Raw genomic sequence first — 9382 nt, 5'->3', positions numbered from 1 at the left:
TCGCTGTGTGGAGCGACGCGGCCCTGATGTGTGCTTCTTAATGGCATATGTGCAAAAAATAATAACAGACCAAGTGTATGACCACCGGCCCATTCGTTCCTTTATTTGAGATGTATTTGTTTTTTCAGAAGTCAAACAAATGTATGTTTAACCATGTTTTAGAAAAATATATCAATATCTACAACACGAAAATTATATCAGTACGTAATGGAAATAAATTGTCATTTTCCTAAATGATTACAATTAAGTTTTCATGCATTTCGTTTGGAGGAAATTATTTTGGCCCTTGGCGCTCCTATTTTTCTTTTGCCGCCAGAAAATATCTCCCCGTGTATATTCTCTTTCACCCACGCCGCCATCTCCCCACTTATCTCCTTCAACCACCAAATTCATCTAATGGGATCCCTCCCTGGCCGGTGATGTGCATCGCCTCCACACAGGAGCGGCGATCGATTTGCTTGGTGGCGGACTGAGGGAGACTCGGTGGGCGGCGAGCAATTGGATGCGGCGGAGGTTGGGGGACAGAGACCGGCCGGCGGTTGCCCCGGGGGCGGGGGCGGCGGTGATTGGGCGGCAGATCGGAGGAAGCATCTGCTGCGACGTATAACTTCGTCTTCAACCTATAGGTGGAATATGCAGAGCAAGCACGGAAGTACATCTGTGCCGCCTAGGATAGCCACCCCAGATTCGTGGTTCCCCTGCCCATTGTGATCTGATCGCTCAAGCTATGGTACTGAAAATCTTCAAATTCTTCTAGTATCTCATACTTATGTAGTAAATTGATTTCCTGCTTAATCGCTGTAAATTTTAGTTGTTCAACTCTGCAAACTGAAGGTGCTCTGGTCCGTGGTAGCCTGGTAGGAGTCACATCAATAGAAAAATCTTCTGAACAATGGGCGTATATACAGTTTGCATGTTCGCTCGGTTTGATTGCTTCTCGGTTGGGTTGCTTGTTGTTTACAGATCGTGGGGAGAGATGAAAAACTACCACCCTGGACGACGCTCGTCGTGTCTGGCGTACAACCTGTTGCGTGTCAATGACGGCTTTGCAAGGCGGCAGTGTTGGCGCCGGGCGCCGGCGACCACCTTTGGCTCCGCTCCTTGTCACCATTTTGCCATCCGTCCTCGCGCATGGCCCTCGTGGCAAAACTCTAGACATCGGTGGGGATTGGTGACCATCGACGTTGTTGCCTTGGAGCTACCAGCGCACGATTCCACCTCTGACGTTTCATGCCTGGGTGCTATTTATTGGACTCACTCCACTTGATCTCAAGTGATGCGATCATACAGGTCTGTCTAGCCGCCTCCCTTGTCTGTTTGTAGTTGATGCTTTCTGGCAAGTAGTACAAATTGGTCTAGCCACAGCCCACAGCCGCACCTGTGCCCCTGCATTCAAACAAATGGAATTAAGATTCGAAGTTAGTAGAAAACTGATAACATGTTCAGAATTTTCACATCACACAACCAAGTAAACTCCGATAGACAGGGGACACGAAAATGGCGCATCCATGTTTTGATTGCATCCGTGTATTCAACAATCACATAGCATGTTACGTTTCACCCGGAAAAAAAAAGATCACAGAACATATTTTACTTGAAGTTTCTTTATTACCTTAGTGAATTAGAGAATAGAACAATAATGTATCTTTTGTTATGAGAATGATTGCATGAATAGTACATCTAGTTCAGGAAAAAAAAGATCGGGAGAAAATATTTGATAGTTGGAAACCAACTATATCAGTTATAATATTCTAATATGCTAATTATTTCCTTAATGAAATGCTCACTATATATATATATATATATATATATATTCAGAAGTATAACAGAGTTACATAGGTGTTACTCTGCTGATTTGGCTCTGCTTCTCCTGTTTGCAAAGAGGATTTTCTTATTTCTGCTATCTGGCAGTTCTTATCTAATAATGGTTATCATTTGCCATTGATAATATTACCTCGTAGTTTAATTCTGCCTATAGCGCAGGATTTGATTTCATTCACCGTCCATTATTTAGCTACTTCAACTAGCCTTGCTATCTCTAAGGAGAAACATAAATGTCGAATGATGTTGCCATTCTTGACACTGAAAAATGGTCATGTTTTTCAGGCCCAACAGGTGTTACCTTTGATAAAGCATGCAGATCATTTACTATCTCTTTGTCCATTTCAGGGGAGAGCATTTCAAAGGAATCATGGACTGGAGGTGTAAGGTTACATGACAAGCTATTTTGCTCACGCAGTTTGATGAAAAAATTCATGAAGTCCACTTCCTTGTTTATTTGGCTCATGATTAATGTTTTTTTTAACTTCCAAATGTTGGCTAGCAATTGATATTCTATGATTAAACATGTCATAATCCATTGATTTACGGTCACTGTTACATTTGATAATTTATAATCACATAAATGAACTTAAATTGTTCCGGGCCTGGCATGTTTAGCATTTATTTACATTATAGTACAATGAATATATGATGGAAACAACGTCGCAAGATCACTCAGCACTATTGGCCGGCACACCAAAACATGGATACACTTCTAGTTTACATGACGAGTAATTCATTTGTTTGCATCATGCATGCATGTTTAGCTTTCAAAATAAATTATTATGTTGTAACAAAATCTTAATGTAATCAGACCAAAAGTATGTGTAGAATAAGGCTACTTAGTGCATTCCTAGTACATGATATCGGAACTCCTGGAAATTATCATTCTTGAGCTGATTATGTGTCTCCATTCACACCTCTTCTTATTTAATTGCAGAATGCTCATACTGAAAATAGCAATGCAGCCAAGTTAGGTGGTCTTCACCAAGTCACTAAGCAGGTACATATATGCTAGGTATCCAAACAGTTGTATAATTATGGTTGGTCTAATTCTCTATGAAATTGTCCTTCTTTGCGTAAAGTGAAATCTTCCCAGTTTTATGAATAACAAATGTTTCATTTCTTGCAAAAATGGGATAAAACTGAAGTCCTGTTCTTTTCAATCAATTTGAGAAGCTAAAACAAACCCGTGACCAATGCAATTTTAGGGGGTAAAGATAGAACATATGTGGTTGAAGGAGACATGCTTGGAGAGCAGTATGGTGCAGTCTTTGTCTGTGGCTCTACAAATCTAGGTGATGTGAACTAGTTAGACCATATGAAAAATTCCAAACAGTAGGAGATGTTTGTTATGTTTTTGCTTGGCCTTGCTCACATGTAAGTATGTTTCCATACAAGCATCGAGTGTGCTCCAATATCCACATTTAAGATACTTTAGTTATCAAAATCTTTGTGACTTTAGGTACAAAAAACTAAGCCAACCATTCAAACAAAGCATTTGTATGATACACTTCTTATAATTTATCAAAGAACATCTTATCTTGCACTTGCCTAAAACATTGTTCATTTTCATTTTCAGGGTGGTTGAGGATTTGAAAAGAGAGTGCATTAAGGGAGCCATGAGTAATTGGGTAGTTGAGGATTTGAAAAGGAAGTGCACTGAAGGAGCTAGGATCAGTTGATGGACCAGTCTGTGAATGAACAAGTATTGTGGCTTATGTTATATTTTAGCTTAATTGGGAACTATAGTTCTAGACTATAGGATATTTTATTATTTATTTGCATGTTCTGTATGAATATCTGTTAATATTCAGTTGTGAACTTTGGTGTAATTATCTGTTCGGGCTGATTATTCCACTCAGCCCTTTTTTTTGGAGGGGAACTCAGCTTCTCAATTTTGATAACGTGAAGTTTGCAAATGCGATCTATGACGTGGAATCGTGCCTTCATATGATGATATTATTTGATTTATCTGCATGTGCGGCTATGTCATGATAAAATGATCATTTGAAATGATGAAATACAAATTCAAAATAAATCAAACCATATTTAAAGTAAAATATTCCATTTGTATCGAGTCGCTTATGTATATTTAAAGATAAATATAACGTCTCTAACGTGTATAAGTATCGAGCCCATGATTAATGTATTTATAGAAGCGCCTCAATGGTATTGAGACACAAATGAAACGTGTCTATGTGAGTAGAGACGTGATATGAGCGTGTCTATCATAACGCCTCTACCTGTGTAGACACGATGTTGAACGTTTCTATATAGCGTCCCATGTCATCTAAAGGCGCTTCACAAGCGTGTCTACATGGTTTGAGACAGTCCATGGGAAGACGCTCCAAAGACGCTTTATTAAAACGACTCTACAGTTGCCTAGAGGTGAAATAACACGTCCCTAGGTATGAAATTTGACGTCTCTACTGGCAGTTTTTGTTGTAGTGATATTAGCACGTTTGTATGTGTCCAGCTAAAAAAAGATGGAGAGAAAAACAAACCCATCAAAATATCGTCACATCGTTTAACATGTTAATACTTATCTACAACAAGATATTGTTAGTCTTACCTCATTATCCATGCATATAATGTAGTATTTTTAATCAGTCCATGTGTAGAATGATTTATTATTATTTATGTACTTGTGGATGACTTATATGGTATTTACACAAGCTATTCCTTTTGATTAACATCACCGGGTCCATTGGTATCTATTAGTCATCAATGCCAAAAAAACATGAGATTCAAGTATTGTACTCGATTGGTGCTCGGGTCAAACGGAGTAACCTTGCTACTACGGTAACTATCCGCTATTTTTGGTCCTCTTGACATGTCTTTTGTTTTCCTCAATCTCTACTTTTTTCATATAAAATAGTTAGTTGGAATTGAGAAGTATCTAAAATTTGGAGAACAAAGTCCGAATGTTAATAAAGATCATAAGTGGGCCCATCTCAATGTTAAAAAATGGAAGGCTATAGAATAGTTTCAGGAGGCAATGCAAAAAGATGGGTAAGCACTTGTCACAAATTGAAATTATTGTGCTTGGTATTCATGAACACAAAGATATCAGGTAATAGAAACTATTGTCAGAACAATCTTGTTAAAACAAAATATGTGGTGCATCTATTCGCCATTGCATGCAGCTAGTGGGTATAATTAATGAAAGGCAATTGCTTGTTTAGATAGTTTGTTTACTTTAATGCTAAACTATATGGAATATTGGAAAGGAGATACATTGTTTGATAATTTCACCCAGGTATTTCATTTTCATACATGATCTCATTATTTTATCTCAAAATATTATATGAAAGTTGATTTTATTAAATATTTTGCAGTAGGATACGAATCACCTTCGATGGAAATTAGTTGTCATATTGCCCAAGTTGGACATGAATAAGCTAAAAGGAAGTCCGATATACTACAAATCTGACGATGAATAAAGTTTATCTAATTCTAATGTTGGGGAGCACATCATGCTCCATGAGGAGCGAGCAGAGGCGAATCTGGGCGCCGAGGAGGCGCCGTGCGACGGCCGGTGGTTTCTGGACACCGGCGCGTCCAACCACATGACGGGCGATTGATCGGCATTCGCGGAGCTGGACGAGGGCGTCACTGGCAGCGTCAAGTTCGGGGACGGCTCCAGCGTGGCCATTCAGGGTCGCGGCACGGTCACGTTCACCATGCGCAGCGGCAACCACCGTGCCCTCACTGACGTCTACTTCATCCCGCGTCTCAAGACGAGCATCATCAGTCTTGGACAACTGGACGAGCATGGCTGCACCACCAAGATCCACGGCGGCGTTCTGACGTTGTACGATCGTCGCGAGAACGAACTGGCCCAGGTACGCCGAAATGGCAGGCGCTTGTATGTTGTTCGCCTGGACATTGTGCATCCGATCTGTCTGGCAGCACACAGCGGCGACGAGGCATGGAAGTGGCATGCCAGGTTCGGCCACCTGCACTTTGACGCGCTCCAGCGCATGGGGCGCGCTGACATGGTGCGCGGGCTGCCAGTGGTGGATCACGTCGAGCAGATCTGCGACGCGTGCTTGGTGGGGAAGCAAAGGCGTGCCTCTTTTCCCTCCCAGGCGCACTACCGGGCGGCAGGGCCGCTCGAGCTGGTGCACGCCGACTTGTGCGGGCCTATCGCTCCAGCAACCCCTGGCGGCAAACGTTACTTCATGCTCATCGTCGACGATCACAGCCGCTATATGTGGGCTATGCTACTGTCGGCGAAGGACGCCGCCGCGGCCAACATCAAGCACTTTGTCGCCGCGGCTGAGGCAGAGCAAGGCGCGAAACTGCGCACGTTCCGGACGGACCGGGGCGGCGAGTTCACCTCCAGCGCGCTCGGCGAGTACTTCGCAGATCAAGGCGTGGGGAGGCATCTGACGGCGCCCTACTCGCCACAGCAGAACGGCGTGGTCGAACGGCGCAACCAGACCGTCGTCGGCATGGCGAGGAGCATGCTCAAGGCGAAGAACATGCCGAGCTGTTTTTGGGGGGAGGCCGTGGCGACTGCGGTGTTCATCCTCAACAGATCCTACACCCGCAGCGTCGACGGCAAAACCCCGTACGAGGCGTGGTATGGCAAGAAACCAGCCGTGCACTTCTTACGCGTTTTCGGCTGTGTCGCCTACGTCAAGAACACGCGACCCGGCCTGAAGAAGCTCGACGACCGTAGCACCAAGATGGTCTTCATCGGCTACGAGGCGGGCTCGAAGGCGTACAGAGTGTACGATCCTCTGACCAAGCGCGTGTACGCCTCACGCGACGTGGTGTTTGATGAGGGCGCAAGCTGGGACTGGGGCGCCACGGGCGGGCACACGGCGGAGCCGTTCGTCGTTCACCACGAGCTCCCGCTCACCACTGAAGGGCGGAGCGTGCACACTGCGGCAAGCTACCCGAGCGGGGAACAAGATGGAGGCCACGACACCGTGGTGGACTCACCAGCCACGCCCAACAGCAGGACTGTGGGTGCTGCTCCCGCCACACCCCAGAGCACGGCCGTCTCCAGCTCTCCAGCGACACCGTGGACCAGCGCGTCTTCGGCCTCCTCGGACGGGCCTGGCAACAGGACGCCCCCTGACGAGGCTCCGGGGGCGATCAAGTTTGTCTCACCACCCGCGGCACAGTACGATTTGTACGACGCCGACGACGATCAGTTCACGGAGCACCGTTTCCGCCTCCTCGCGGACATGTACCCCGACGCGGCCAATTCGTCTGCACCTGAGGAACGCCTACTGCTGGTCGAAGAGGAGCCGGCTACATTTGCTGAAGCAGCGCCCCATGAGAGCTGGCGGAGTGCGATGCTCGAGGAGCTGGCATCTATTGAAGAGAACGGCACCTGGACACTCACCGAGCTGCCCCCAGGTCATACAGCCATCAGTCTCAAGTGGATCTTCAAGCTGAAGAAGGATGCTGCTGGCGCCATCGTCAAACACAAGGCACGACTAGTAGCAAGAGGTTTTGTGCAGAAGGAGGGCGTTGACTTCGACGATGCGTTCGCGCCCGTGGCAAGACTTGACTCTGTTCGTGTCATGATCGGCACGGCGGCGCAGCACGGCTGGGAACTGCACCATCTCGACGTCAAGTCAGCGTTTCTGAACGGTGAGCTCAAGGAGGAGGTGTACGTCACCCAGCCACCCGGATTTGCTCGAAGAGGAGAAGAGCACAAGGTTTACCGCCTGCACAAAGCGCTCTACAGTCTGCGGCAGGCGCCGCGGGCATGGAATGAGAAACTCGACGCCACCCTGAAGGAGCTGGGGTTCTCTTGTTGCCCGGCTGATCACGCTTTGTACACTCGAGGCAGAGGACAAGCTCGGCTCCTGGTCGGCGTGTACGTGGATGATCTCGTCGTCACCGGTGCCGACGGCGAGTGCGTCAACAAGTTCAAGGCAGAGATGATGGCCAAGTTTCGCATGAGCGACCTTGGACTGCTCAGTTTTTATCTCGGCATCGAGGTGAAGCAAGGAGGGGGAGAGATCATCCTATCCCAATCTGCATATGCCGGCAAGCTGCTGGAGCGCGCGGGCATGGCGGGCTGCAATCCCACGCATGTCCCCATGGAGCCGCAGCTTCGTCTAAGCAAGAATGGATCAGAACCATTGGTGAACGCCACGGACTACCGCAGCATCATCGGAGGGCTGCGGTATCTCACTCACACCCGGCCGGACATCGTGTTCGCGGTGGGTTATGTCAGTCGCTTCATGGAGGCATCGAGCACGGCGCATCTCGCCGCCGTCAAACACTTGCTGCGCTACATTGCGGGCACGCGCAGGTACGGCTGTCGATACACCAAGGGCGGCGAGAGCAAGCTCGTCGGATACAGTGATTCTGACATGGCCGGCGATGTCGATGATCGCAAGAGCACCTCGGGGAACATCTTCTTCGTCGGAGGTGCGCCGATCACTTGGCAGTCGCAGAAACAGAAAATTGTTGCTCTATCGTCGTGTGAAGCAGAGTATGTGGCGGCAACAACAGCAGCTTGTCAGGCCATCTGGCTGAGCAGGCTCATGGGCGATCTGTTCATGGAGGAGCACGGCGCAGTCACCATTTTCGTCGACAACAAGTCAGCCATACAGTTGTGCAAGAATCCGGTCTTCCATGATCGGAGCAGGCACATCGACGTGCGATTCCACTTCATCAGGTACTGCATTGAGGAAGAAAAAATCAAAGTCGAACACATTCCTACAGGTGATCAGCTCGCAGACATGTTCACCAAAGCACTCGGGCGTACGCGGTTCCAGGAGCTGCGCGCGCGTATTGGCATGGTCGAAGTTTGATTTCCTTGGTCACGACTAGCTTAGGGGGAGATTGTTAGCAAATAAACTAGCGTGACAAGTTTCAGGTTAGGTTTAGGTTCAGAGTTTCAGTTTCGTCAGTCTGCAGTTGTGTTCGGTTTCAGTCAAAGCCTGAGGACGCGGTCTGTGCGCTTCCGAGGCCGTAGTTCACGGCGAGCTCGCGCCCCTGATCGTGGGATGGCACGATCCAGTAAAAGGGGTGGTCCTCGATCCTTTTTCATGTCGATCCATGAATAAAGCTAACGGAAAACGCAGCAGAACTTGAGCTGCACAAAAAATACTGCCTGTCTCTGTTCTTCTTCGAACACTTTCAGAGAGAGCGAGAGAACGAGAGTGAGAGAGAGGAAGGAGGGACACCGGCGAGCATCTCCGGCAACACTCGCCGGAGGCGTTCGGGGTCAACAAGTCCGCGCTGCCACTCTTCCTGGGCGGCGGCGACGACGACGACGACGGTGACCACGGCAACGGCGAAGACGGCACTGGCGACGCCCGCGACTGGGAGACGGGCAGCAAATGAGTGTTTCATCGATGGTGTTCAATGCAATGCGATGCACGTAGGCGCGCGCCCTTCTCTTTCGTGAAACTGACCTGGCCGAGTGTAATTCGTGCAGGAGGAAGAGGCTGGTGGGGTGGCCGCCGGTGAAGAGCGCGCACCGCCCGCGCAACGGCCACGTGAAGGTGAAGATGGAAGGGGTGCCCATCGGGAGGAAGGTGGACCTGTCCCGCCACGCCTCCTACCACCAGCTCCACCA

General features: G+C 47.8%; 1 long non-coding RNA gene across 2 annotated transcripts; it reads left to right on the top strand.

Annotated features, from left to right (window-relative positions):
• The first annotated feature begins 330 nt into the window (after window positions 1-330).
• On the top strand, window positions 331-3656 carry LOC120968328 (uncharacterized). Of its 2 annotated transcripts, XR_005762734.2 has the most exons (5): window positions 331-730; window positions 964-1290; window positions 2170-2209; window positions 2762-2824; window positions 3404-3656. It is a non-coding gene; the product is annotated as an uncharacterized lncRNA (long non-coding RNA). The 2 variants fall into 2 exon arrangements; XR_012189527.1 differs by having other exon boundaries at window positions 331-1290.
• Window positions 3657-9382: the final 5726 nt, after the last annotated feature.

This window comes from Aegilops tauschii, chromosome 7 (assembly GCF_002575655.3).
Source record: "Aegilops tauschii subsp. strangulata cultivar AL8/78 chromosome 7, Aet v6.0, whole genome shotgun sequence".
NCBI lineage: Eukaryota > Viridiplantae > Streptophyta > Magnoliopsida > Poales > Poaceae > Aegilops > Aegilops tauschii.
The sequence above is the reverse complement of the archived record's forward strand: the minus strand, read 5'-3'. Positions and strand labels throughout refer to the sequence as shown.